General features: G+C 42.0%; 1 protein-coding gene across 1 annotated transcript in view; it reads left to right on the forward strand.

Annotated features, from left to right (window-relative positions):
- Positions 1–26450, forward strand: part of PDZRN4 (PDZ domain containing ring finger 4) — an 825447-nt gene that overhangs the window by 524412 nt on the left and 274585 nt on the right. The window lies entirely within an intron of this gene.

Below are 26450 nucleotides of genomic sequence, written 5' to 3' on the forward strand. Positions count from 1 at the left end.
CACCAGGATACAGCACCCTAGCCCCCAGATTGTTTATATGGTTCCCAATTTCTGCACGCAATTTACTATGTAACAAGCCAATTAGCACCAATCATTTGGTGTTAACAATCAATTACTGCTGTTAGTGGGCAATAATTTGAACATAAGAACGTAAGAATAGCCATACTGGATCAGACCAATGGCCCATCTAGCCCAGTATCCTGCTTCCAGCAGTGGCCAATCCAGGTCACAAGTACCTGGCAGAAATCCAATTAGTAGTAGCAACATTCCATGCTACCAAGCCCGGGGCAAACTGTGGCTTCCCTCCATGTCCATCTCAATATGGACATTTCCTCCAGGAACTTGTTGAAACCTTTTTTTAAAGCCAGAAACGCTAACCGCCATTACCACATCCTCTGGCAACAATTATGATCACTTTCTTTTTTTTTGAAAAATTTTTAAAACTTTTATATATGAAACTTGAATGTTTTGATGAGTTTTGATAGGTACATATAAGAAAATGGATTATTTTTAACTTTTGTTATTTCCTCTTCATGAGAAGAGTTTCTTTTTGTTTTTTAATTTGTACACTGAGACTAAAGTGATATAAAGTAGAATAAACGTTATTGTAAACTCGACACAGTACTGTGTTTCGACCACAGGCCTGCCTCAGGAGTCTTAAGCGGTGTAAATTATGTCCTGAATCACTGTCTCATCTTGGACGTTACCAAAACAAATTTTGTATCCAATGCTAATCAAAGACTTCCAAGATTAAGACTCCTGAGGCAGGCCTATGGCCAAACCATAGTACTGTGTCAAGTCTACAATAAAGTTTATTCTACTTTATATCACTTTAGTCTCGGCATCCTGAAGTCATTGGTCCACTTCCCACTTTGTTTTTCTGTTTCTGTACCCCGTGGGATTTTGTGTTCATCCACTCTGTGGAGAGCCTTCCTTATTAATTTGTACACTGCCATAAAGTCCTTCTTATATGCATATCAAAACATTCAAGATTCATATATAAAAGTTTTTAAAGATTTCCAGAAAAGAGAAAGTGATACTTGTTTTAAATCTAATGGTAATAAATTCCAGAGTTTAGCACCTTGGACTGAAAATAAACTGTCATGGATAGACTTGTAACACACATTTTTAATTGTCAGAAAACCTAGGTAAAGAGTCGGTATTCTATGAATGTGCGTCCGTTTTCACCAGCCTTTGAGATGGCATGTTGTGTAACCCGAGTTTCACCTGGGTTAGCTCTGGACCCAAGCCACAGAAGAACACTCACAAGATGCTTCAGCTCTACAGCTTCTGTTCAATTTTTGAATAACTGTGCAGTATATAAAACACATATAGCACAGCATAGTTGTGCACATAACTCACAATTGGTGCCAATTAGTTCTAATTAAGGCCAGTGGTAGCCTATTATTTATTTGGATTTTGCTCACACCTTTTTTCAGTAGTAGCTCAAGGGTGAGTTACATTCAGATACACTGGGTATTTCCCTATTCTTAGAGGGCCCACAATCGAGAGTTGTACCTGAGGCAATGGAGGGTTAAGTGACTTGCCCAAGATCACAAGAAGCAGCAGTGGGATTTGAACCAGGCACCTGTGGATGTCAAGACCAATGCTCTAACCACTAAGCCACTCTTCCACAGCTGATGGACAGCCTGAATGTAAATAATGGACTTTGCATGCTATTAATTTGATAAATTGTGATAATAATGATAGTGGTATCAACTGTGCTAGGCGGGGAGTGTATGCCCCCCCCCCCCAGCAGTCTTACAGTAGTTTTATAGTGTAGTCCTAAAATGTGTTTAATGTCTTTACTGTTATTCTCACTTCTAAGGATTTTCACTGCTGCAGTCACTCACTGCAAAGATATATGAGCAATGCATTGTGTGAAATGTAGTCTCACATGTACCTCAGCCACCACTTCTTATTTGTATAAAGTTTGTTACTAGTGGTCTGTTCTCCTGCAAAGAGCTCCTTCTTTTCTCAGCCATGGCTCCTTTGTTTACCTATAGTCATTTCCTGATTATTCCTACTACCTCTGTCCTGATGGGTCATCTAGAGTATGACCTTTCTCTCCAGTCAAGGACTGCTCTGTAGGACCACCTCTGCTATCTGGTCTCGAGTTCAGTCCCTATTGGTCGCTTTACCTCACCCTCCCTGGGTTTGTGTGTGCCTTTTCTTGACCTCTCTGTCTCCATGAGTCAGATATTCTCCATCTTGTCCAGATGAATATGTTCCTGCTCCCTTGAAGAGAACCTGTCTTTTTACCTCGTTCAATCTTTCTCTCAAGATATCGCACAAACCCAGCACCCCATCTCTGAACTGCTTTCATCTACCTGACCACTCTTCCACCTCTGCAATAAAGCTTCCTTCCTTCAGATTTCCATCTCCACCCACTGATACAGCTCTCAGAATTACAAAGTCTCTTGCCTTGAGGCAATAACTTCTGAGGATCTACTAACTGTGAGTAAATTAGCTACATTTATTCAATAAAATGAATTTCAGAAAAAAGAGGCTTCAGGTGTGTGCTGGTGTGTGGAGGTTCTGCTCTTTAACATCAGTTATGTTTGTTATGAAATTAATTTATGCATTCAACTAACCTTATTCTGTAACTTGAATACACAATTTTTCATACTAAGTGTAAAGTTGGACATGCAAGTTTATAGAACTGGGGGGGGGGGGGCCTTTATAAAATACGCTGTAAATTGGGACCTTCCTGCACAATTAACCTATGCACACTGTTATAAAATTATCTTTATTCTTAAGGGGAAATTTTCAAAGAGACGACGTGTAAAATACACTCTTGGGCTTTTAACTCACATGCTTTACACTACTCTTCAAAGAGAAAATATTTGGGTGTTCTCTTTTTGAACAGTAAAGTAAATAGAACAGCAAGCATCGGTCTCCTCTGCATCTGCTATTCTGTACAAACAGCTCAGACAGGAGAAACAGCATGTGTATTTTTGAAAATGTCACAGACTTTTGCTTTTCTCAGTCGAGGAGCAGACTCCAGGGGATGCATGCTATCAATCCGTCTGAGCAGAGAAGAGCTATTTCCAACCAAGCTATTTTACCCAGATCACTGGCTTTGAAAACTCTCATTCTGATGACATTATTTCACAGAAGTTCATGTAATGCAGATCATTATGATATGCAAATTTCTCTGTGTTGATGAAGGAAACTAGGCATCATGAATATTCTTCGATCTCTTTTCAAATTCCTTTTTTTTAAATATTGTCTTTCTCAATTGTATATGGTAAAGGAGATATGAATAATCTTAAAAATACATTGATATTATTTTAAAATGTTTTTAGCATTCTGTTGCATGAAAGTACAAGCACTGGCAACATGTTTTGATATTGTTTTAGAGTAGAAAGTAAATGAGTAGGTTTTATTTTCTTCTGTACCCTTGTAGCAAAGTCTGCAAACAGTACTAAATCACTTTCTCAACCTGGCTAGTCACTTTGCCTCCATATCCCTTTGTTCTCATTCACTAGGTTCCTTCCCATTGTCCTGGAATTCTCCCTCCTAAGCCTTGAGCCCTCCCTCCTCACCCAGCATCTCTCTTCAGATTTTCCTGTCACTTCTCATGGTTGGACCTGTTCACCTTCCTCTCTCACCCCACAGCTTCAGTGATATCTGCCCCCTAAATTAGGTTTGGGATTGTGACATCTTTTATGCTACATGGACTGTGGGAGGGTGCAGTCTCATTCATCATGGCTCCTCCTAATGTGCTCGGGTGTCCTCTACTCAGCATAGGCTAGAGCTACCTCTGTGCCAGCTATAGCTAGGAATTATAGGGTTTTGTTCACATAGCTGCCAAGTATACAATTCCAGGCTGGAGGCTTTTGGCCAATCCTAGTTTTGAATATATATCTCAAAGCAGTTGTGGAATTTGTTCTGCCTAATCCTATAATGCACCAAGATGGGGTGGCCAGAAATCCAGGACTGTTCCATAATCTCCAGTTTGGAACTGGGTATGATGGCATCTTTGTGTTCACACTGAAATAAACATCAGTGAGTGCAGTGGGAAAAAGTATATGAGAAGTAATAACATTAATTTGAAACTTTTTGGTGCATAAGGAAGTGCCAGAAGTCATTATTTTGGGCCTGATTCATTTTTCCTGCAGGAAGGTGAAATAGCAATGCACTAGAAAGGGCTGAACAGCTCCCAGCTTTACTGGATTCTTCCTCACTACCACTATGCAGGATGCCAGCTCCTCTTCCCCTTACTATTGGCACAGGACTGTAGCTCTTCCTATGCCATTCAATGTTGCTCTCGCATCCTTGCCTTTTCTCACCTGTGTTCTCTTTTGTTCTTTCTGCCCTCTGCAGTTACCACAGTAAATATACTATGGTAGGTCATTGTCAGAATGGTGCAAGTGACCACAGAGGACAGCAGGAAATACTCAGGGCCGACCATAGGCGCCCGGTATAAGAGGCTTGGGGAGGCAAAGCCTCCCCAGCCACAAGTTACAAACAGCAGCAGGATGGCTCTTGGATCCGCAATTTCTCATTCTTCGACCATCGCCGTCTTTGTTCTTTTCCGTTCTTGCTGCTTGCGCCCCGCCGCGGTTTCTCCTCTTTCCCTCCCCCGCGCCAACGCGCCACTCTCACACTCACTTCAGCTTTCAGGGATGCGCTGCATGATCGAGTCCTGCTGAGTGCTCCCGAGTCCCGCCTTAATTGCTAGCGGTACTGTAGTGAATAGCGATCATCGTCATCTGCTTCGCCTCAGCCAGTCAGAGCCAGCCTTCCCTACCAGGGCTCCCGACCTGTCATGATGCAACTTCCTGCAAAGGCGGGAACACATGGGCGTGGCCATTACTGAGTAGGGAAGGCTCAAGGCTGGCTAAGAATGGCTGTCTGAGGTGTTCCCACTTCCTTCCCAAACCAGAAAAGGAAATTGTGGCATGATTTGAGGAGAGGTAGGTGCTGACTCTGAAGGAGCTCATTGTGAATACTAATCCACCCAGTGTGGCTGTTGAGCTTGAATACTAGTGTTCCCAGACCTAAATTGTGGCATGCTGCACATTGGATTTCAGGAGAGGTGCTGACTCTGAGGCAGATTTTATATTATAAGTCAAAATAAAAAACTAAATATTTTGTTTCATGCAGATCACTTTTGTTTAAACATAACTAAATGGGCTCTAAGCCCCTAATGCTTTTGGTTTTCTTATATTTTGTTTGTAATGACTTATACTGTGCCAAAATTGAAATTTGAAAATGATCTCTATCTGGTCATTAATAAAAGGAGCTCATTGTGAATATTATCCACCCTAAAAGGATGTTTTGTGGCCGTACATGAGACTTGTGATATGATCCCTTGTTTCATATTGTTGATGGTCTGTGGTGTTGTCCGTTTGGGTGGTATATTGGTGTATTAGGGTCTGCGCAGTGTAATATTTATGGTACAATAAGGTTCTGAGTGTGTTTTTGCACAGAGTTGTGCATAGTGTTTTGCAGTTGAGTAATTGTGGTTAGTATATGCTTTGAGCAACCACTTTATTCTTTGACATATGATACATATCTAATATCTAAATTTAATAAAAGGTATTAATTGTGACTATTTTATTTTTACCTTTTTTCTGTGTGTTAGACAATTATGAATGTAAGCTCCGCCCCTGACCCCGCCCCCTTTAGCCTCCCCAAACAGTTGGGCCACCGACCGCCTATGGGGTCGACCTTAAGCAGGGGCAACAGGGATGCCTGCACAGGGCCTCATGCTCCTAGGGGGCCCACATTTAACTGAGTCAGCTTTGCAACTGGCGTCTGACCAAAAGTTAAAGCTACTTTCCCCTTTCCTTTTCTAATTCCCTCTCTGTCTCATCTCCCCCTCCTTCTTCCCCTGGTATCTCTTCCCTCTCACTCCCCCAAGGTTGTGAATCAAAGTTGTAAAGGGTCCATATTCAAAGCAAGTTAAACAGCCAGGAGAAGCTCCTGGCCATTTAAATCGCTTGTCCACAGTTAGCGCTTAAGCCAAAACCGGCTAATTTGTTGGGGGTCCAGGGAGCAGAGTTGCACTTCTGCGGTTAAGTGCCAATATTCATCACTTCACTGCATAAGGTAACTACATAAATAGGACCATAGGCGGTCGGTGGCCCAACTGTTTGGGGAGGCTAAAGGCACGGGGTTAGGGGTGGGGCCAGGGGTGGAGCTTAAATCCATAATTGTCTGATAACACACAGAAAAAATAAATAAAAATAAAAGTCACAATTAATACCTTTTATTAAAATTAGATATTAGATATGTATCATATATCAAAGAATAAAGTGGTTGCTCAAAGCATATTCTAACCACAATCGCTCAACTGCAAAACACTATGCACAACTTTGTGCAAAAACACACTCAGAACCTTACCGTACCATAAATATTACACTGGGCAGAACCTAATACACCAATATACCACCCATATGGAAAATGCAGTCCGTCAACAATATGAAACAAGGGATCATATCATCACAATTCTCATGTAGAGCCACAAAACACCCTAATTCGTGTTTAATGTGGGATAAAATGCCATAAATAAGTAAATATAAACTTTTAATGTTGAGCACCTGATTCTCAAAGTGGACATATTCCAAACACTATAATGAAAATAAAATGATCTTTTCTACCTTTGTTGTCTGGTGACTTTTTCTGATCATGCTGGCCCAGTATCCGATTCGGCTGCTATCTGTCCTCAGGTGTCAGTGCAAGTCTCTTTGGTATGAACTGTCACCCTCGTTAAATATCTCCCTGGCAACCCAGGACACCTCCAGCCAACCCCCCTGCTCTCCCAGCAGTAAGGTAAACAAATTAAACCATAAACCAATTTCTACAACTGGTTACACAAGGCTAGAGACAGCTCCTGCTGTGAAGATGGAGGTAAATCAACAATTTAAACCCCCCAGAGCAGCGGGACTCCACAGCTGATCCATCCTGCTGCAGCAGGGGAGGCTTAGCCTCCCCAAGCCTCTTATACCGGGCGCCTATGAATATGACCACATAAAATGTATCTTATCTTAATATGGTTCACCTTATGCAGTTAAGAGCTGAATATTACAACTAATCACGTAAGTGATAGCCAGCTGTGTATGCCTGGATATTCAGTGCCAGTGCCTGGACATGACCTGGTTTTGAATATCTGGGGATAACGCCGCCAGTGGCCAATAAAACGCTGACTGCCAGTGGCTGAATATGTACCCCTATGATTACAATAGTAGTTGGTGTAAGAATTCTGTTTAGATAAATAAATCCCTGACACCTCATTTGAAATCTTGAGTCCCAGGAGGGGTGGTTGTGGTGGCTACCAAACTGGCAAACTGGTCTGCACAGGGCCCCTCAATTGCTAAGTCTGGCCCTGGAAGTGCTTACGTCTCCTGAGCAATTGCGACTCTACCATTAAGCCACCTGAGGTGGGGGGCTTCAAGCAGTACTCCTTAGGGAGCGGCATATCCCCCCACACCGGCTGCGGTCTGGCATCTCCCCCTTCCTTCTTCAATCCCCTTCCCTGAGCCTACCTTTGTTATTAAAAGTCAGCAGTGGCAGTGATTCACATTGGCTGCCCTGCCGCCGGCACTGACCTCTTCTCTTTACTGCGGCCCACTTCTGACATAACTTCTTGTTTCCTCAGAGGAGGGCCGCAGTAGAGAGAAGAGGCCGGCTGCAGGGCAACATATGGGAATCACTGCCACCACCGTCTGTTAGAAAACAAAGGTAGGCTCAAAGAGGGGGGTTAGTGAAGGAAGGGGGGAGATGCTAGACCATGGCCAGAGGGGGGGGGCATCTCAGCCCTCGCCTCAGGCAGAAAATTGCCTTGACAGCCCCTGCTCCTGAGTAATTATTACCGCTTTCTGTGTGTAAATCCAGTCAGAGGATGATTGGTGCTTGCCTCTGAGAAGCAGAAGAGAGTTTTTTTCAGGAGTGGTCCCATTTCTGTGGAATATGTTGCTAGAGAAATTAAGGGTGAAGTGAGAGGACCTTAAATTCCAGAAGAGATTAAAAGCCTGGTTATGTCCAATGTGAGGTGATCGCCATAAGGGGTATTGAAAATGGGCAGTTTACGTGGGATATTTTATAAGCTGGAATATGTATAATTAGGGGTTTAACAGTGTTTTTCAACCACACATTGGTGTGTCATGGCAAGTCCACAGGTGTGCCGCGGGAGTTGAGGGTCATTTATTAGTAGAACCAGTTTAATTTGTGCCAGAATGGAGTGTACCTTTGTCTCTCTTGACATCCCTCCCCTCCATGTACCTTTCAAAAGTTTTCTTGTCTCTAGCAGTCAGCGGCAGCAAGCAGCGATTCATACAGGCTTCTCATGCCAACTCCGGATCCTTCTCTCTGACATAACTTCCTGCTTCCGCATAGGTGGGAAGCAGAGATAAGGCTCTGGGGTTGGCGTGAGCAGGATGTATGAATAGCTGCTGACTGCCACTGACTGCTAGAGACAACAAAACTTTTGAAAGGTACATGGAGGGGAGGGATGTCAAGAGAGACAAAGGGAGATGCCTGGTCACTGCGGAAAGGGTACAGGAAGGAGAGATGCTGGACTATTTGTGATGGTGGGGGAGGAAGAGTAAATGCTGGATTATTTTTTTTCGGGGGGGGAGAAACTAAATGCTGGACTATTTGTGTGTTGGGGGAGGAGAAGGTAAAATGCTGGAGCATATGTGGGGGTGTGGGTAGGGGAAGAAGGCAAAATGCTGGATCATGTATGGGTGTAGGGGTAGGAGTTGGGGGGGAGAAGGTAAAATGCTGGACCATTTGTGGGGATGTACTTTTCCAGATTCACTGGGGGTGGGTAAACATAAGTAAGGGGGGGGGGAGAGAGCCTAGCCCAGAGGGACGTTTAGGAGACAATGAGTGACAAGGGATGTCACAGTTGGGGTAGAGTTGGAAGATTATAAAAGTGAAAGGATTAGTGAGTGTAATCTGGTCCTGCTATCCCGGGTTAGAGGGGGCTCGAGAGGCACTGAATGTTTTTATCACTTACTCACTCTGGTCCTGTCAGCTCATCCACTCAGGAACCACACAACACTCAGAAGATTAAAAGAACTGGGACATTTATTAACTCTTAACTGATAGTTTCCACTGCATTGGTCTTCTTATAGTCAATTGTAATTCATATTGCTCTCCGGGTGATCATAATCAATAATACATATTTGGGCTAATACACATGCTTAACCCTCATGCCTGTCCTGCAGCTCAGTCAGAGCCCAGAGCGGATTTAACACTCCTGATATACTTCAATACCATCCGGGCTGGACTTCCAGTAACTGCATGCTCCCTTCGGGCTGCCACACCAAGGCCTCGCTATCAGCCAGGGATAGACTACAATTCCACCCAAGCCTCGATTACGGCCGGACTCCCCAATCTGTCAAGTTTCTGCCTTCTATAATGGCTGATACAATACAACAGCTTACTTTCCAGGTAATCGATCCACTGGTTACAATGCTACAAGACTTCCCCTTCTCTTGCAATGGGTCATCTGGAAGGGGAAATATCAGTAACACCTAACTCCCACACCACAGCTGGTTACTTCTTTAGTTTCTGTATATAGCGCCTAAACTTACACATATTAAATTGGGTGTGGGCCAAATTTATGTGTGTAACTTAATTGAATAATGAACCCATCATCTTTGATAATTGGGTGGTAACAAGCACTTATCAGCACTGATTGGGCTTAATTAGGAGTTAAGTGCACATCGGATCTGTGCCTATAATGTTACACACCGATCTGCACCTAACTTCTATCATGTGTAACTTTATGGGTGTGTGGTTAGGGGTGTTCTGGGGACATTCCCAAAATGTACACATGTAAGTATAGAATTACATCTGCATTTAGGCCTGCTATAAGCGGACCTAATTTCCGATGCCTACATTTAGGTGCGGTTATGCACTCAACACAATTCTATAAAGGACGCATACCCCTTACAGAATTCTGCTAAGCGCAGTTTTTTCTGCAATGATTTTTTGGATGCCAAGTATAGAATTTAACCCTAAGTGTAAAGCAGTGTGCACAAGTTTATAGACTTGGGGGGATAGTATGCACTTATTAAGACTTATTTCTGGATACGTTTGAAGATAATCTGCAATAAAAGGCATTAGTTGGTAGGTTGTATTAAATATGCAGAACAATTATATGTTATTTATGTACTTGTTTATGAATGGCTATTCAGTAAGAATTGGTTTTTATCTTTTAAGAATGGTTGTTTTAGTTTTGCTTTCCTATCTATTCGATGGAGTTCTTTATGTTTGTTTTATCATTCTATTTTAACATGTAAACCGTTTTTGTTTTGTAACCACAATTTGAAACGGTATAGTAAAATGAATAAATGATAAACGATAAACAACATTAATTTTGGAATAAAAACTCAGAAAAAAAAGAAGAAAAACATTTTCTAGCTGCCCATCCCTAGTTATAATCCTTTTTTTTTAATTAACACCTTTAAAAATTTGCCCTTAACCTCTATTTCTGTGTAATCAATGAGACTAGAAGGACAACTGCACTACCTGTGCCCTCATCGACTATTGCAATATTGTCTTTGTTGGCATTCCTCGGGTTACTCTTAAGAAACTCCAGTCGGTACAGAACATGGCAATTTGCTTGCTTTGTCATGCAGAGAAATCTGATGGAGCATCACCTCTTCTCATGTCCCATCACTGGCTCCTTGTTTCATTTTTAATCCAGTATAAGATTCTTCTTCTGATCTTCAAAACCCTACGCTTCAGTGTTCCTTCTTACATTTTGACCCTCACTATTTCCTTCACCCCATGTGCATCCTACGTTCTTAAAATGATCACTGATTGGTTTTGCCAGGTCCTAAATTAGACCAGGCATCATGCTTCCTTTTTCTTAGTCCCTTCCACTTAGAATAGTGCCCCATTGTCCATTCGACGTGAGCTAACTTTGCCTAAACACACCAATGTGTGGTTGAAAAACACTGTTAAACCCCTAATTATACATATTCCAGCTTATAAAATATCCCACGTAAACTGCCCATTTTCAATACCCCTTATGGCGATCACCTCACATTGGACATAACCAGGCTTTTAATCTCTTCTGGAATTTAAGGTCCTCTCACTTCACCCTTAATTTCTCTAGCAACATATTCCACAGAAATGGGACCACTCCTGAAAAAACTCTCTTCTGCTTCTCAGAGGCAAGCACCAATCATCCTCTGACTGGATTTACACACAGAAAGCGGTAATAATTACTCAGGAGCAGGGGCGGTCAAGGCAATTTTCTGCCTGAGGCGAGGGCTGAGATGCCCCCCCCCCTCTGGCCATGGTCTAGCATCTTCCCCCTTCCTTCACTAACCCCCCTCTCTGAGCCTACCTTTGTTTTCTAACAGACGGTGGTGGCAGTGATTCCCATATGTTGCCCTGCAGCCGGCCTCTTCTCTCTACTGCGGCCCTCCTCTGAGGAAACAAGAAGTTATGTCAGAAGTGGGCCGCAGTAAAGAGAAGAGGTCAGTGCCGGCGGCAGGGCAGCCAATGTGAATCACTGCCACTGCTGACTTTTAATAACAAAGGTAGGCTCAGGGAAGGGGATTGAAGAAGGAAGGGGGAGATGCCAGACCGCAGCCGGTGTGGGGGGATATGCCGCTCCCTAAGGAGTACCGCTTGAAGCCCCCCACCTCAGGTGGCTTAATGGTAGAGTCGCAATTGCTCAGGAGACGTAAGCACTTCCAGGGCCAGACTTAGCAATTGAGGGGCCCTGTGCAGACCAGTTTGCCAGTTTGGTAGCCACCACAACCACCCCTCCTGGGACTCAAGATTTCAAATGAGGTGTCAGGGATTTATTTATCTAAGAGTTCCAGAGCTTAACTATTCGTTGAATGAAAAAAATATTTCCTCCTATTTGTTTTAAAAGTATTTCCATGTAACTTCCTCGAGTGTCCCCTAATCTTTGTACTTTTGGAACGAGTAAAAAATCAATTTACTTCTACTCGTTCAACACCACTCAAGATTTTGTAGACCTCAATCATGCCATGTCCACATCACTATAGCCTTGGAAGAGCATATTTAGGTGATCACAGTTGCATTTATGCCATAGAAAACTAGTTTCTCTTTTTCTCAGTCTTAACAAAGAAACAGGAAACTGTGAAAACAAACCAGCTGTTTTAGTAATCTACTATATTTAGAGCAAGTTTACCTAAGAAGAGTGCATTCCAAGTGCAGAGATACAACTGCAGAAAGCAGGCAGGACTTGAAATTTGTATTTATCGGAATATAGAAACGGTCATTTAGAGCAAGGAGCATTAATTAAACTCGCTGCACATGTCTGATTTCATGGGAGCTAATTGATTCTAGGGAGCTACGGTGGCAGTGCCCTTCATCACCTTTATTCCAACGTGTGGATGCAGTACCCATTAAATTAACATTAGTTTAAGAAAAATGAAACTTCTGAAGCAATTGGAGCTTGACTAGTTACACAGGAACAAAACAACAACAAAAAAAAATCATAATTACCTTTCTTCCTTGTGGTTGGGGGGTGCAGCAAGGCTTTCTCCTGTGAAAGCAGGAAGTTGAAAATGTCTTCCTTTTGAATAATGATATGCAGGTGAGCTTAGCTCTGTTTCATTACTCCCTAGTGAATGAGTGGTAAATTTGTCCTGCTTCTGCATTTTCTGTCAGAGAGCTATAAACATAGTCTTACAAGTGCCTGCTTTCAGATCCCTATATATTTTCAGTGACTTTGCCGAATAGTTTATGTTCATTACAAATACATTTTCTTGGTTCATATGTACAATCCACATTAGCATCTGCTAATTATGCATTCAGTGCCTTGGCACAGCTAATAGACACTCATGCTTTGATTCTCTTATTTTCCATTGTATATTGAGGATATCAATCTGACAATAAAAGAATAGTCCTCTTCTAGTGTGAATAACTTTAAGGTCAGAAGAGATGGTTTTACAATTTTCTGCTAACCTGACAGTGTTCTATGTACCCACGACATTTGGGTTGACTATAACCCCTTTTTGTAGTAGGGAGGTGAAGCACTTAATTAGACAAATGCCTGAAAATTATTCTAGCACATTTTGCCTATGCCTAGAGAAGTGCTAATCTGTACATCAGGATTTTGAGCAACTTAAAAGGAAACGCTGATGCCATACAAAGAATAAGGTAAATTTTCAAAGCTTGGATGGGGTCTAGATGTGTAAAGAAAGCCATTATCCCCAGGTTCTATACAGCACGACCAGGGCCGGTTTTAGACAGGCTGAGGCCCAGGGCAGAAATTAAGGAGGGGCCCCCTCCCTCCACCTCCCCACCCACCACTGCTGTCACATACAACTTTAAATGACTACATCACACACAAAATACAGACAGGCTTTCAACAAATACAGAACAAGCATCTAGCATCTCTTCCTCCCTCCCCACCCACGTAGGGTTACCATATTTTGTCCTCTGAAAAAGAGGACACATGCCCCGCCCCTGCCCTGCCCACCCCTTTTACATATTCCCCTCCCCTCCCCCCGTCACCTCCCCTCACTTACTATCTACTGCCCTGGTGGTCTAGTGACCTCTTCGGGGCAGGAAAGAGCCCCCTCTTTCCCGGAGCTCTGTCCTTGCCCTGCATCCTGTTGCTGTGGCAGTCTCGGGATTCAACTCTCGGCAGCCATTTTGAATCCCAAGACCGTCACAGCAACAGAATGCAGGGCAAGGCGCACTCCGGGCAGGAAAGAGGGGGCTCTTTCCTGCCCCGAAGAGGTCACTAGACCACCAGGGCAGTATATAGTAAGTAAGAGGAGGGGAGGCTAGGATAGGCCCGCCGCCCGCCCGTCTGCCCATTTGTCTAGAAATCCGGACAGACGGGCGGACTGGCAAAACCCATCCAGACGCCCGGACATGTCCTCAAAAGAGGACATGTCCGGGTAAATCCAGACGTATGGTAACCCTACACGCACCACTTCTGAGTCCATTATCTTTTCCTCTCTCTTCTTACCCCATTGCCATCTATCTCTCCTCCTCCCCTTTTCCCGGGCCCATCATTTATTCCTCTACCATTCCCTCCCCCCAATCTACTTTAAAATAGCTCCAGGACACCCCCCCCCCCGCCACCCCCCATCTCTTCTTCCTTCCTGCCACTCTGATCTGAGGTCTTCCTTCTTTCCCTGTCTACCTTACATCCTGTTTTTGTTGACAAGAGATCGTCTCCGCGGCAGCGATTCTGATACGCTGCCTGTGACTTCTGCGGCACTGTTCCTCTACCGCCACTGCATTCCAAACAGGAAGTTGCATCAAAAGGGGTGGAACGCGGCAGACGAACAGCACCGTGGCAGTCACAGGCAGCGTATCAGAATCGCTGCCGCGGAGACGATCTCTTGTCAACAAAAACAGGATGTAAGGTAGTCAGGGAGGGAGGGAGAACTCGGATCAGGGTGGCAAGAAGGGGGGAAGAGATGCAGACCCCGGGTAACTGCCCTGTTTGCCCCCCCCCCCAACATTGACCCTGAGCATGACCGAAATTGCATGTGCAAATCCGTCACATTCTGGTTTTGCACGAACAATTAATTACTTTACAAGCCAATCAACACTGATAATTGCCACTTAAGCAATTATTGAAATTAATTGGCATTAAATAGAATTTACATACACAACTTGCTAGGCTTATGCTATAAAGTGGTTGTATAAATTCTAATGCGTGTTGCCAAAAGGGGGGTATGGCCATGGGTGTGGAATAGGCGTACCTTGGCATTCTGAAATTCTACGTGTATAGTTATAGAATACACCTGCTCCATGCCTAACATAGGCACTGGCATTTACACCAGGTTTTACTTGGCATAAATGGATGCGCCTAAAGTTAGGCACAGGCATGACTGCTAGGTGTATTCTATAAAACTGGCTAGGCTTATCATATAAACCACGCCTAAATCTAGGTGCAGCTTCCAGAATATGCCTAGGTGGAAATATTTTCGGTGCTGATTTTATATAGAATGTAGTCTTATGGGGGTAATTCTATAAAATGGGTACTAACATTTACAGTGGGGGAAATAAGTATTTGATCCCTTGCTGATTTTGTAAGTTTGCCCACTGACAAAGACATGAGCAGCCCATAATTGAAGGGTAGGTTATTGGTAACAGTGAGAGATAGCACATCACAAATTAAATCCGGAAAATCACATTGTGGAAAGTATATGAATTTATTTGCATTCTGCAGAGGGAAATAAGTATTTGATCCCCCACCAACCAGTAAGAGATCTGGCCCCTACAGACCAGGTAGATGCTCCAAATCAACTCGTTACCTGCATGACAGACAGCTGTCGGCAATGGTCACCTGTATGAAAGACACCTGTCCACAGACTCAGTGAATCAGTCAGACTCTAACCTCTACAAAATGGCCAAGAGCAAGGAGCTGTCTAAGGATGTCAGGGACAAGATCATACACCTGCACAAGGCTGGAATGGGCTACAAAACCATCAGTAAGACGCTGGGCGAGAAGGAGACAACTGTTGGTGCCATAGTAAGAAAATGGAAGAAGTACAAAATGACTGTCAATCGACAAAGATCTGGGGCTCCACGCAAAATCTCACCTCGTGGGGTATCCTTGATCATGAGGAAGGTTAGAAATCAGCCTACAACTACAAGGGGGGAACTTGTCAATGATCTCAAGGCAGCTGGGACCACTGTCACCACGAAAACCATTGGTAACACATTACGACATAACGGATTGCAATCCTGCAGTGCCCGCAAGGTCCCCTGCTCCGGAAGGCACATGTGACGGCCCGTCTGAAGTTTGCCAGTGAACACCTGGATGATGCCGAGAGTGATTGGGAGAAAGTGCTGTGGTCAGATGAGACAAAAAATTGAGCTCTTTGGCATGAACTCAACTCGCGTGTTTGGAGGAAGAGAAATGCTGCCTATGACCCAAAGAACACCGTCCCCACTGTCAAGCATGGAGGTGGAAATGTTATGTTTGGGGGTGTTTCTCTGCTAAGGGCACAGGACTACTTCACCGCATCAATGGGAGAATGGATGGGGCCATGTACCGTACAATTCTGAGTGACAACCTCCTTCCCTCCGCCAGGGCCTTAAAAATGGGTCGTGGCTGGGTCTTCCAGCACGACAATGACCCAAAACATACAGCCAAGGCCACAAAGGAGTGGCTCAGGAAGAAGCACATTAGGGTCATGGAGTGGCCTAGCCAGTCACCAGACCTTAATCCCATTGAAAACTTATGGAGGGAGCTGAAGCTGCGAGGTGCCAAGCGACAGCCCAGAACTCTTAATGATTTAGAGATGATCTGCAAAGAGGAGTGGACCAAAATTCCTCCTGACATGTGTGCAAACCTCATCATCAACTACAGAAGACGTCTGACCGCTGTGCTTGCCAACAAGGGTTTTGCCACCAAGTATTAGGTCTTGTTTGCCAGAGGGATTAAATACTTATTTCCCTCTGCAGAATGCAAATAAATTCATATACTTTCCACAATGTGATTTTCCGGATTTAATTTGTGATGTGCTATCTCTCACTGTTACCAATAACCTACCCTTCAATTATGGGCTGCTCATGTCTTTGTCAGTGGGCAAACTTACAAAATCAGCAAGGGATCAAATACTTATTTCCACCACTGTACATACATATTATGGGCTGGATTCTATATACGTCGCCATAAAATTCACTGTTCTATAAGCCACACTTAAAGTTAAGTGCTGTTTACAGAATAGTGCTTATGTCCAGAAATCATGCCTAACTTTAGGTGCAGCATTTCCATCAACTGAAACGTGGTACAAATATATGCATCTATATTAGGTGCATATTCCTGTTATTCTATAACAATGCACTTTAATTTTAAGAATGCCCCATTATGGCCTGACTCTCTCATTTCCATGCCCCTTTTTTCAGATCATGCATAAATGCCAATTAAATCTAATTAGTGCCTGTGACAGAACAGTATGTATGAAGCCTGTAAATTGTATTGAATATTTCTTGAGTGTATTTCTCTAGTTGGCCAGTAGGTGGATGCATGTTTATGTTTTTAAAACTGTTACAGAGGAATTACCGTTTCTTCTTTAGTTAGCATACAGATAAAGGAAATGCCTGTATTGATGTAACCAGCTATTTTGAAACATTGTTGTTCCTGGGCTCTGATTTGCCCAGGAGCTCATTTCATTTGGTCTTTACTGGCTTGTTCCCCAGTTTTAGCCTGGGAGAAGAGAGAAAGCTCTTTGCTGAAGCCATGTAAAACAGTTATATTTGATAACTGATGAGCAGCTATATGTCCTGATCTCCACAGGTACTTTCTAGAAAGTAAACAAATGTTTAGTTTGTGTTATAATTGATCCATATTTCAGTTACCTGTTGTTGTTTGCTGATTGCACATTTTTTTGTTCTTTGTTCAATTTTTAAGACAATAAATAATTTAGTTTGTTTCCTCTGCCTGTCTGAACTGATAAAGAATCCTGGTGGTTTGTGTGTTGGGTCTGTGAGTGCTTTCTGGACATTGTGGAACCACTGGGAGTGTGGCTCCAGTAACCTAGAAATCACTGGGAATAATTTGAGAGTGGGGAGACTTACCCAGAGGCGGTTGGGACCCCAGTCAGTGGGAGGAGAGTGCAAGTGTAGAGAACAAGCATCAGGTGTAGGCAGACCTGATTTGTGCTGGGGATAGACCTCTAAGTGGCCTAGTGCACACCTAATTTTTGGGAGTTGGACATACAAATGACAGCATTCTATAATATCGTGCGAACTTCTAGGAACACCCCTTGATCTGCCCCTACCGCTCCCATGACCACGCCTCTTTTGAGTTGCATGCTAGAAATGTAGGCACCAATATTATAGAATCATGACTAGGACAGATGTACGTGCAAATGCTAATTGTTGCTCATTTTCTTAAGTTATTGATTGTTAATGCCTTGTTAACTACTTTGATTGTTCATCTGCCCTGTGCAAGCAAATTATGGTGCCCAACTTTTGACGACCTATATAGAATCTAGTATTCCTTCTAAGCGTAGCACATGAGCAATTGCTCATACATTTTAGGAGCGTCACAGATTTTACATGGTTGCTCACAAAAAACATTTTGTGCTATATACAGCAATGTATTGCTAATTCTGGCATTCAATAGTGTTGGTTTTTTAAAACTTGTTGCTCACACACACAAAAAATTTGCAAACATCAGGCCACTCCTTAAATGAAACATTGATAGAAATTGGGGGTATTTATTTATTTATAAGGATTTTTTTTACTGCCTTTTTGAAAGAATACACTCAAGGCGGTGTACAATAAGAATAAATCAAACATGAGCAATAGACAATTACAGCAGTAAAAATATTAAAATAACAATACAAAGTATGGCATGATAGTATACTACTTCCAGAAACTACTATTTTGTTTGCTCTAATAAAATGGAGTTGCTTTTGCACCTATATTGAAAAGTCACTTCTTATGATTTAAACAAATAAGCCTCATAAGCCTAGGGTACCAAGTGGACACAACCCGAAGTGGCTTTCATCATAGGCTCCTGCCACCTCCGAGAACACCTGTAGAGCAAAACAACCCTACAAATAGAGAAAAAAGATCTGCAGTAAAAAACGGAGGGGTGTAATTGTGACAAATTTACTTTCAACGTGCACAAGCAAAACCAAAATGTGCTACAACCCGAAAACTAATTCATAGCGGTAAATAGTTTTCAAAGCTCAGTAATACATAGATGGTGACCAAAGAAAAGATTACTTAGCGTCATCAAGGAAAAAATATAGCACTTTCCCGGAGCTTCTTCTCAATTTGGTATGACATCCTCCTCTATGTTATAATGTCTCTATTCAAATAGTGGCTACTCCAGCATTGAGTCAAAAGGTCTTTCTCCAGATCATAATCATATCAATCTCTCTCTCTCTCTCGACAGATCAAGAATTCCTGGTTTTGCTACTTAATCAGGAAAGAATATGAAAAAACCACTCTTCCTCATTGTATGCACTCGATGGCAAAATGGCGACTGCCTATATAGACGCCTTACTCCTCCTTGTTCTGACATAATTTCCTCACACAACTTGATATCAATAGAATGCTTCCCTTTCCATCGGTCCATTCAGTCCCTTAGGAAATACCGTCTGTAATTGGTATATCCACCTTTGTTCTTTCTGGTGTAGAATGCATGAAATATCACCCCTTCTACCATTATCTTTTAATTGTTCAATTACAGTGCAACGAAGTTGAATAAATGTGTGATTATTATTGATGCAATGTTTTACTAAGGGCATATAGAATTTCTCTTTTTGACTCCCATGTTCTATTAAACGTGTTTTTAACATCCGTTTAGTTTGTCCAACATATCTTAAACCACAAAGACAAGTGATCAAATAAATCACTGCCTTAGAAGTACACTTTGTTGCACATTTCACATAAATCCATTTACTCCGTGTGTAATCCCAAATTTTGTTAGTTTCCTCCATAATGTCACACATGATACAATTTCCACATTTCGCATGTCCCAATGTATTAATTTCTTTCTTAGACCAGACATCTGAATGGCATAAAACATCTGACAGATTAGCCCGTCTGGAGTAAGACACCATACATTTTTGATCAGCACGGTTTATAGAATAGCATTTATGCCTGAGAACCGCATTTAACTTTAGGTGCGGCCATTTGCACCAACTAAAATGTGGTGCAAATGTACATTAGTCGTGTATCCCTGTTATTCTATAAAAAACGTGAGTTAATTTTAGGAACACCCCTGTTACGCCCATGTCCCTCCCATTTCATCATCCCCTTTTTCTGATCGCATGTAAATTTTAGCCGCAGATGCCACGTCTAAGTATATGTGCGTAAATGCCAATTAACTGTAAAGAGTACTAATAATTGCTTATTAAAAAGCCAATTATTGACACTAATGGGCTTGTTATTCAATTAAACTGCATGCACAAATTGGGTGCACGTCTAAATTTGCGCCCACAATTTTTGGCGACTTTTATAGAATTAGGGGGGTAAATGTGCATATAGGGGCCCTTTTACTAAGGCGCACCTAAAAGTGACCTATGCAGGTGTAGACACGTGTTTTGAATGCATGAAGGTCCATATGCTCAGCGTGCCTGGAAAAAAGGCATTCTTTGTTTGTGCTGGAAAATGGACTTGTGGCAAAATTAAAACCAGCAGGCGTCTGTTTTCAGGCTGAGACCTTACTGCCAGCCATTGACTTAGTGGTAGCGTCTCACACACTAGCCGGACAGTAAGCGGCCAGCGCGCATAAACTGCTGATTACTGCTGGGTAATCGCCACTCAGTAGAAAATAGAAAATATTTTCTACCACGTGCGCATCAGAAATGGACTTACCACCCGAGGCATGTGGTAGCCGGGCAGTAGGGTTACCATATGTCCGGATTTACTCGGACATGTCCTCTTTTGAGGACATGTCCGAGCAACTGGTTTTTGCCAATCTGTCCGTTTGTCTGGATTTCTGGACAAACGGACAGGCTGGTGGGCGGGCCGTCCTATTGCCCTGGTGGTCTAGTGACCTCTTCTGCCTTCGGGGCAGGAAAATGGCCGTTGAGAGTTGAAGTGACCTCATGAGACTTCAACTCTCGGTGGCCATTTTGAATCGGCGCCGAGATCAGCAACAGGAAGGATGCATGCAGGGCAGCGCTCTGGCAGGAAAGAGGGGGCTCTTTCCTGCCCCGAAGAGGTCACTAGACCACCAGGGCAGTAGTAAGGTAAGGGAGGGGGGTGACGGGGTGTGTGATGAGGGAGGGGAAATGTGACAGGTGGTGGAGCGAGGGCGTGAAAGGGGGCGGGTTGGGTGTGAAAGGGGGCGGGGTGTGTGGTGGGGGCAGGGCATGTGTCCTTCTTTTTGGGGGACAAAAATATGGTAACCCTACCGGGTAGTAGTTTGAGTTTGACACGCATTGGATGCGCATAGGCGCCTACATGCCTTTGCAAAAGGGACCCTAAGCTTTAGTAAAAGGATCCCATGATGAGTCTGAATCATCAAGTCTCTGTTTAAAACTGCATATGTTTATTTTAAACCAGTGATAGTAAGAGGCCCATTTTGAACTTACACAACTGATTTTATATCAAGCTATGTACTGTAATCAATTTGATCATACATGCTAGATACGTTCAGCCTGCTTTGGGTGTGCAGTGCATGGTATTTGCTCATTTAAGCTATGTTTTGTATCTGCAGTCATGGTGTTAATTCTCAGCAGTTCTGTGTATGCCACACATTCCCTCATGGCCCTAAGTGGTAATACTGTGTGAAAGGTTTAAAGTCAGAGCAAATCTCTGCTACATTTTAATGTGACTTTATTCAAATGGGGATCCACCCCCACGGTGAGCATATAACGATGAGCCGAGAGCGTATGCAATTTCTGTGCGCTGACACTTTCATAAATCATAAGGGTTTGGGGGAAGGGATGATGAGTTGCTCTGCCAATACAAAATCCTGTTTTGTGCCTTAATTGATACTTTAGTGGGTTCAGAGTGGCGCACGCCAGATCATAAATCATACCCTGCGCAGCTACAGTCATATTTTAAAGTGGATTGCAAGTTATAACAGGTTGGAAGGTATTTATTTTTGTTTCTTGTTAAATTTGATCGCCGCCTCCCAGCCTCCCTTGTAGTTTCCAGACAAAGCTTCCACATACTTATGTCTGTGTTGCTCTTAAAATGCTGTATTCAGGGTATTTTCTTTTGCTGCTTCTTAAGCAAGAATGGCCTAATAGTACTTTGATTTTGAAATAATAACTATTACTAGGATTACCAGAACACAAGAGAACTACAGAAGATAAGTAAAGTACGATTTTAGATTAATTTACTTGCATTTCCAAATCCAAGCTCATTTTGTTTTATTCCCCCTTTTTCTTTTTTTAAATTATGCAATTTCTGTCTTTATTTCGGAGTCCATAAGAAGCAGAATACACATCTTCTAGTGTTGAAAAAAACCTTTATTCCAAGCAGTCTGGAACATGCAATGCCCGACATGGCCAAGTTTCATTTTGCTAGAGACTGTGTCAGGGACTTAAACTAGATATCAAAACATATAGCAATTGAAAATCATACATATTTAAAATATAATCAAGGACATATAAATAACATATATAAAAATGATGTTATACAGTGATAATTACGGAGTGCAGAAGTAGCCTAGTGGTTAGTGCGGCCAGCTTTGATCGGGTTTGATTCCCGCTATAACTCCTCATGACTCTGGCCAAGTCACTTAGGGGCCCTATTACAAAGCCGCAAAAGTGTCTACGCACACCCAACATGCACCAAAATGGAGTTACCTCCCAGCTACCGCGTGGCTCTTGTGGAAATTTCATTTTTGGCGTCCATTACTCCTGTGGACAGGAGTAATGGACACCATTGTATAAGGCATCATGATTTGCCATGAGTTTCTTGGCCCCCTGAGGAAGCTAGATTGCAGAGTGAAACGGAGAGCTCTGTTGGGCAAAATTGAAAAAGCTAAGTAACATTATTTGTTTAAGCAACTGTTAAGCATCACGATTTTGACTACTCTTGATGAGGCATAGTTTACGGCCATATTCACATACAAGTGGAGTTTTTTTGACCAGTGTTAATAACGGAATCAAAGAAACGCGGGCACTGAGTGCATTTATTGTTCTGCTGCCACACGGTGACTACTGAGGTCTTTTTCTCCACTATAAACAGAAGAAAAAAGCAAGCTATCAACCTGATACCACATATTTCAATTGTTTGGGTTAGTTAAGCTTTTTTCAGCTCATTATTAGTATATTTTGCTTCATTTTTTGCTGAAATTTGTCTAGTGTTATGTGCAATAAGCGAACCACTTACTGTGTGGCCATTTCAGGAGGAACACTTACCGCCACCCATTGAGGTGGCGGTACCCCGCTGGGTAAGCACCAGTGCTGGAAAAATAGAAAATATTTTTGTAGCACCAGAAATGGTGCACACTGCTGCGATAGCCGACTGGGCTCCTGCGGTAGCCCAGTGGCAGTTCTGGATTGGCACGCGGCAAGCCCATTGCTGCATGCCAACCCTTTAGTAAAATGGCCCTTAACAGAATTAGCGCTTGCTAAGTGCTAAGAAGCCCATAGATAAGACAAGCTTTAGTAAAAGACCACCTAAGGGACTTAAGCATATATTTTATTTAATAGTACCTAATGCTTATGCATGCTTTGGCACCTATCACACATATATCTATAAATATGTGTGTGCTATTGGCACCTACCTTTACACAAACTTTATAGAATTGCCTTTTAAGCCAGTATTTCCCAAGTCTGTCCTGGACTACACCCTTGCCAGTCAGGGTTTCAAGATATCCACAATAAATATGAATGAAAGAGAATTGCATATTGTGGAGGCAGTGTATGCAAATCAATCTCATCCATATTTATTGTGAATATCCTGAAAACCTGATTGGCAAGGGTATAGTCCAGGACTGACTTGGGAAGTACTGCTTTAAGCCACTTATACTGATGATGTTACAATTTATATCCTATTCATCAAAGAATTATATGAGATTGCAAACAAATTCCAAGTAGGTTTTGACTTAATGAAAATCCTCGGCTCTTAATTTAAATTGAAACTTAATACTGATAAAACAAAATTTATGGATAGTAACTAGCCCTTATCATCCAATAACCATCTCTAATTTTAAGATTGATAATGTTACTTATTCTTTGGATTCAACAGTGAAAATCTTGGGGATCTTAATTGATCAGGTTCTTTTCTTTTGATTGCCAAATTTCCAAAGTAGTCTCGAATGTCTTTAATTCATTGTAGAAACTTAAAGATTAAGACCATTCTTTTGAAGATCAGTCTTTCGCACTTTAGTTCAGTCTTTAGTCTTAACCAAATATGACTACTGCAATTCAATTTTATGCAGAGTCTCCTAGGAAAATTACAAACGGCACAAAACACGGCTCCCACCTTATCTATAGGTCGCTGCGTTACATTAAGCATCTCCTGTTCTTAAAGATCTTTATTGATTACCTATCCATGAAAGAATTTCATTATGCGCAGTGTTCTTGTTCATCAGATTCTTTATGGTATCTTACCATCTTATATAATAGCTCTCATGAAGTTATCACCACAAATGCCACCTCATCATCTAGAAAATACCTCATATTACATTTCCCCAAGTTGTAAAACTTTAACCTACAAAATTGGCCATAATGCTATTTTTTCTTACCAAAGTACCAAACTCTGGAACTCATTACCCAGTATATCAGATACTCATTCTATTATACGTCATTTAGAAGTTTATTTAAAGCCCACTTCTTTACATCTGTGTTCAGCTATTATGAAAATATTTTTAAATAGTTGTATTACTATTAATTGTCTTGTAATGCTTCTTCTTAATTTGTTATGCAAGCTGCATTGAACCTGAGCTTTCTTAGAAAATGTGGGGTAGAAATATCATAATAAATACATGAACAGCATTTAGGGTGCTTGTGCTTGCAAATGGAAATTTGAATAGGGTCTGTTAACTGCTACTGCACAAATGGGGAAAATGGTTTTGTGTTATTTATACATTGAAACCCTCTGCTCAATGTGTAGTGGCAGCTTAGAAAGCAAATAGAATGTTAGGAATGATTAAGAAAGGAATGGAGAACAAAACTGAGAATGTATAATGCCATTGTATGCTCTATGGTGCAACTGCACCTCGAATACTGTGTGCAGTTCTGGTCACCGGCATCTCAAAAAAGATATAGTGGAATTAGAAAAGGTACAGAGAAGGGCGGCGAAAATGATAAAGTGGATGGGATGACTTCCCTATGAGTAAAGTCTAAAGCAACTAGGGCTCTCAGCTTGGAGAAGAGATGGCTGAGAGGAGATATAATAAGGTCTATAAAATAATGATGGAGTGGAACAGGTAGATGTGAATCGCTTGTTTACTGTTTCCAAAAATACTAGGACTAGGGGGCATGCAATGAAGCTACAAAGTAGTAAATTTAAAATGAATTGGAGAAAATATTTCTTCACTCAATGTGCAATTAACTCTGGAATTCGTTGCCAGAGAATGTGGTAAAGCAGTTAGCTTAGCGGAGTTTAAAAAAGGTTTGGATAGCTTCCTAAAAGAAAAATCCATAACGCCATTATTAAAATGGGCTTGGGGAAATCCACTTCTTATTTCTAGGATAAGCAACATAAAATGTATTGTACTTTTTTGGTATCTTGCCAGGTACTTGTAACCTGGATTGGCCACTGTTGGAAACTGGAATGCTGGGCTTGATGGACCTTCAGTCTGTCCCAGTATGGCAATACACATGTACTTATAAATATCAAGCAAATCCTCACTGCAGGAAATGTTGCTTTGCTCTCTTCTAAGGCTTCCACTTCCCATGCAGGACAACTAAGTGCTGAACCATTCCACCAGTGGTCCAGTTTTTAAAATAAATAGTGAGACATCATTACAAGCTTGACTGTGAGATGTGAGAAAACCTATGAGATGAAACAGAAGAAACCGAATGCCTTTTTTGTATCTGAGACTGTTTGCCCATCATTAATGCATACTTTTTTGCACTTCTCGTTCAGGTTCATACTGTGCTTCTACAAGCATTTTTGAAAGCTAAAACATCCTTTCCACACAGCTCAATGAGCAGTGTTGTTCACTTAGATGGAACGTTATAATGGAAAAGAGAACGGGAATTTCTAAGCTCACGAGTCTCTTACATATTTAAATAACACTTCCAGATGTGGGAGAGGGTCTTGAGCTCATAGCAGTGCCAAGAAAGACAGATCATATAGTAAGAACAAAGAGCTGAACTTGCACAAAAGGGTTAGGAAGCCAAGAGGGGGTGCTGAGAGACTTGGCAGGTCATTCCCAGTGCACACTGCTCAGGTTGATAAGACCGCATCTGACAGTGGCTGATGCTGCTGTTGACACAGTTCTGTGCTCACTGCTGATGTGCTGGGGTTTGGAAAGGAATGATAAGGAATACAATGAATTACTAACAATGCTGGTTTGATGAATGCAGTCATTTGCATTGCAGTATAAAATAGCTCCGCTCTCCCCGGCAAAGTGAAATACCTAACTACAAATGTTGCTAGCATCTTTCAATGACACCTATGGGTAGCTGGTTGGGTGGGAGTTTAATGAGTTTGAAATATGTATTCAAATATCACAAATGACCCATATCTAATTAATAAAAAGATGTGTTCTAGAATCTCTGCACTTCCCCTCTGAATGGTTCAGATTTGCTATGTGTCAACCTTTATAACTCCCATTCCTTTGTTTGGAAAACAGTGAAATTGTACTCTAAAGAAATGCAGGAATTCTCTGGAAATTCCTATTGTTACTATGGGCCATAGTTTTTTTATTTTAGGAGTGTATACCTCTCCCTGCTTACTAGGGAAGCCAACAATTTCATTTTGCTTGACTATTCTTCCTGATTTAGGGGCGTTTTCCATTTGTTTTACATGTGCATTTCAACATTTTCTTTTTTTTTTTGTTTAACATGCATTAGAATCTTTTTAGGAGCCCTTATACTAAAATGCATGAGCACCTGAGCTTAATGTATGCTAATGATGGATTTTACTGCATA

The sequence above is a fragment of the Microcaecilia unicolor genome, chromosome 10, assembly GCF_901765095.1.
Source record: "Microcaecilia unicolor chromosome 10, aMicUni1.1, whole genome shotgun sequence".
NCBI lineage: Eukaryota > Metazoa > Chordata > Amphibia > Gymnophiona > Siphonopidae > Microcaecilia > Microcaecilia unicolor.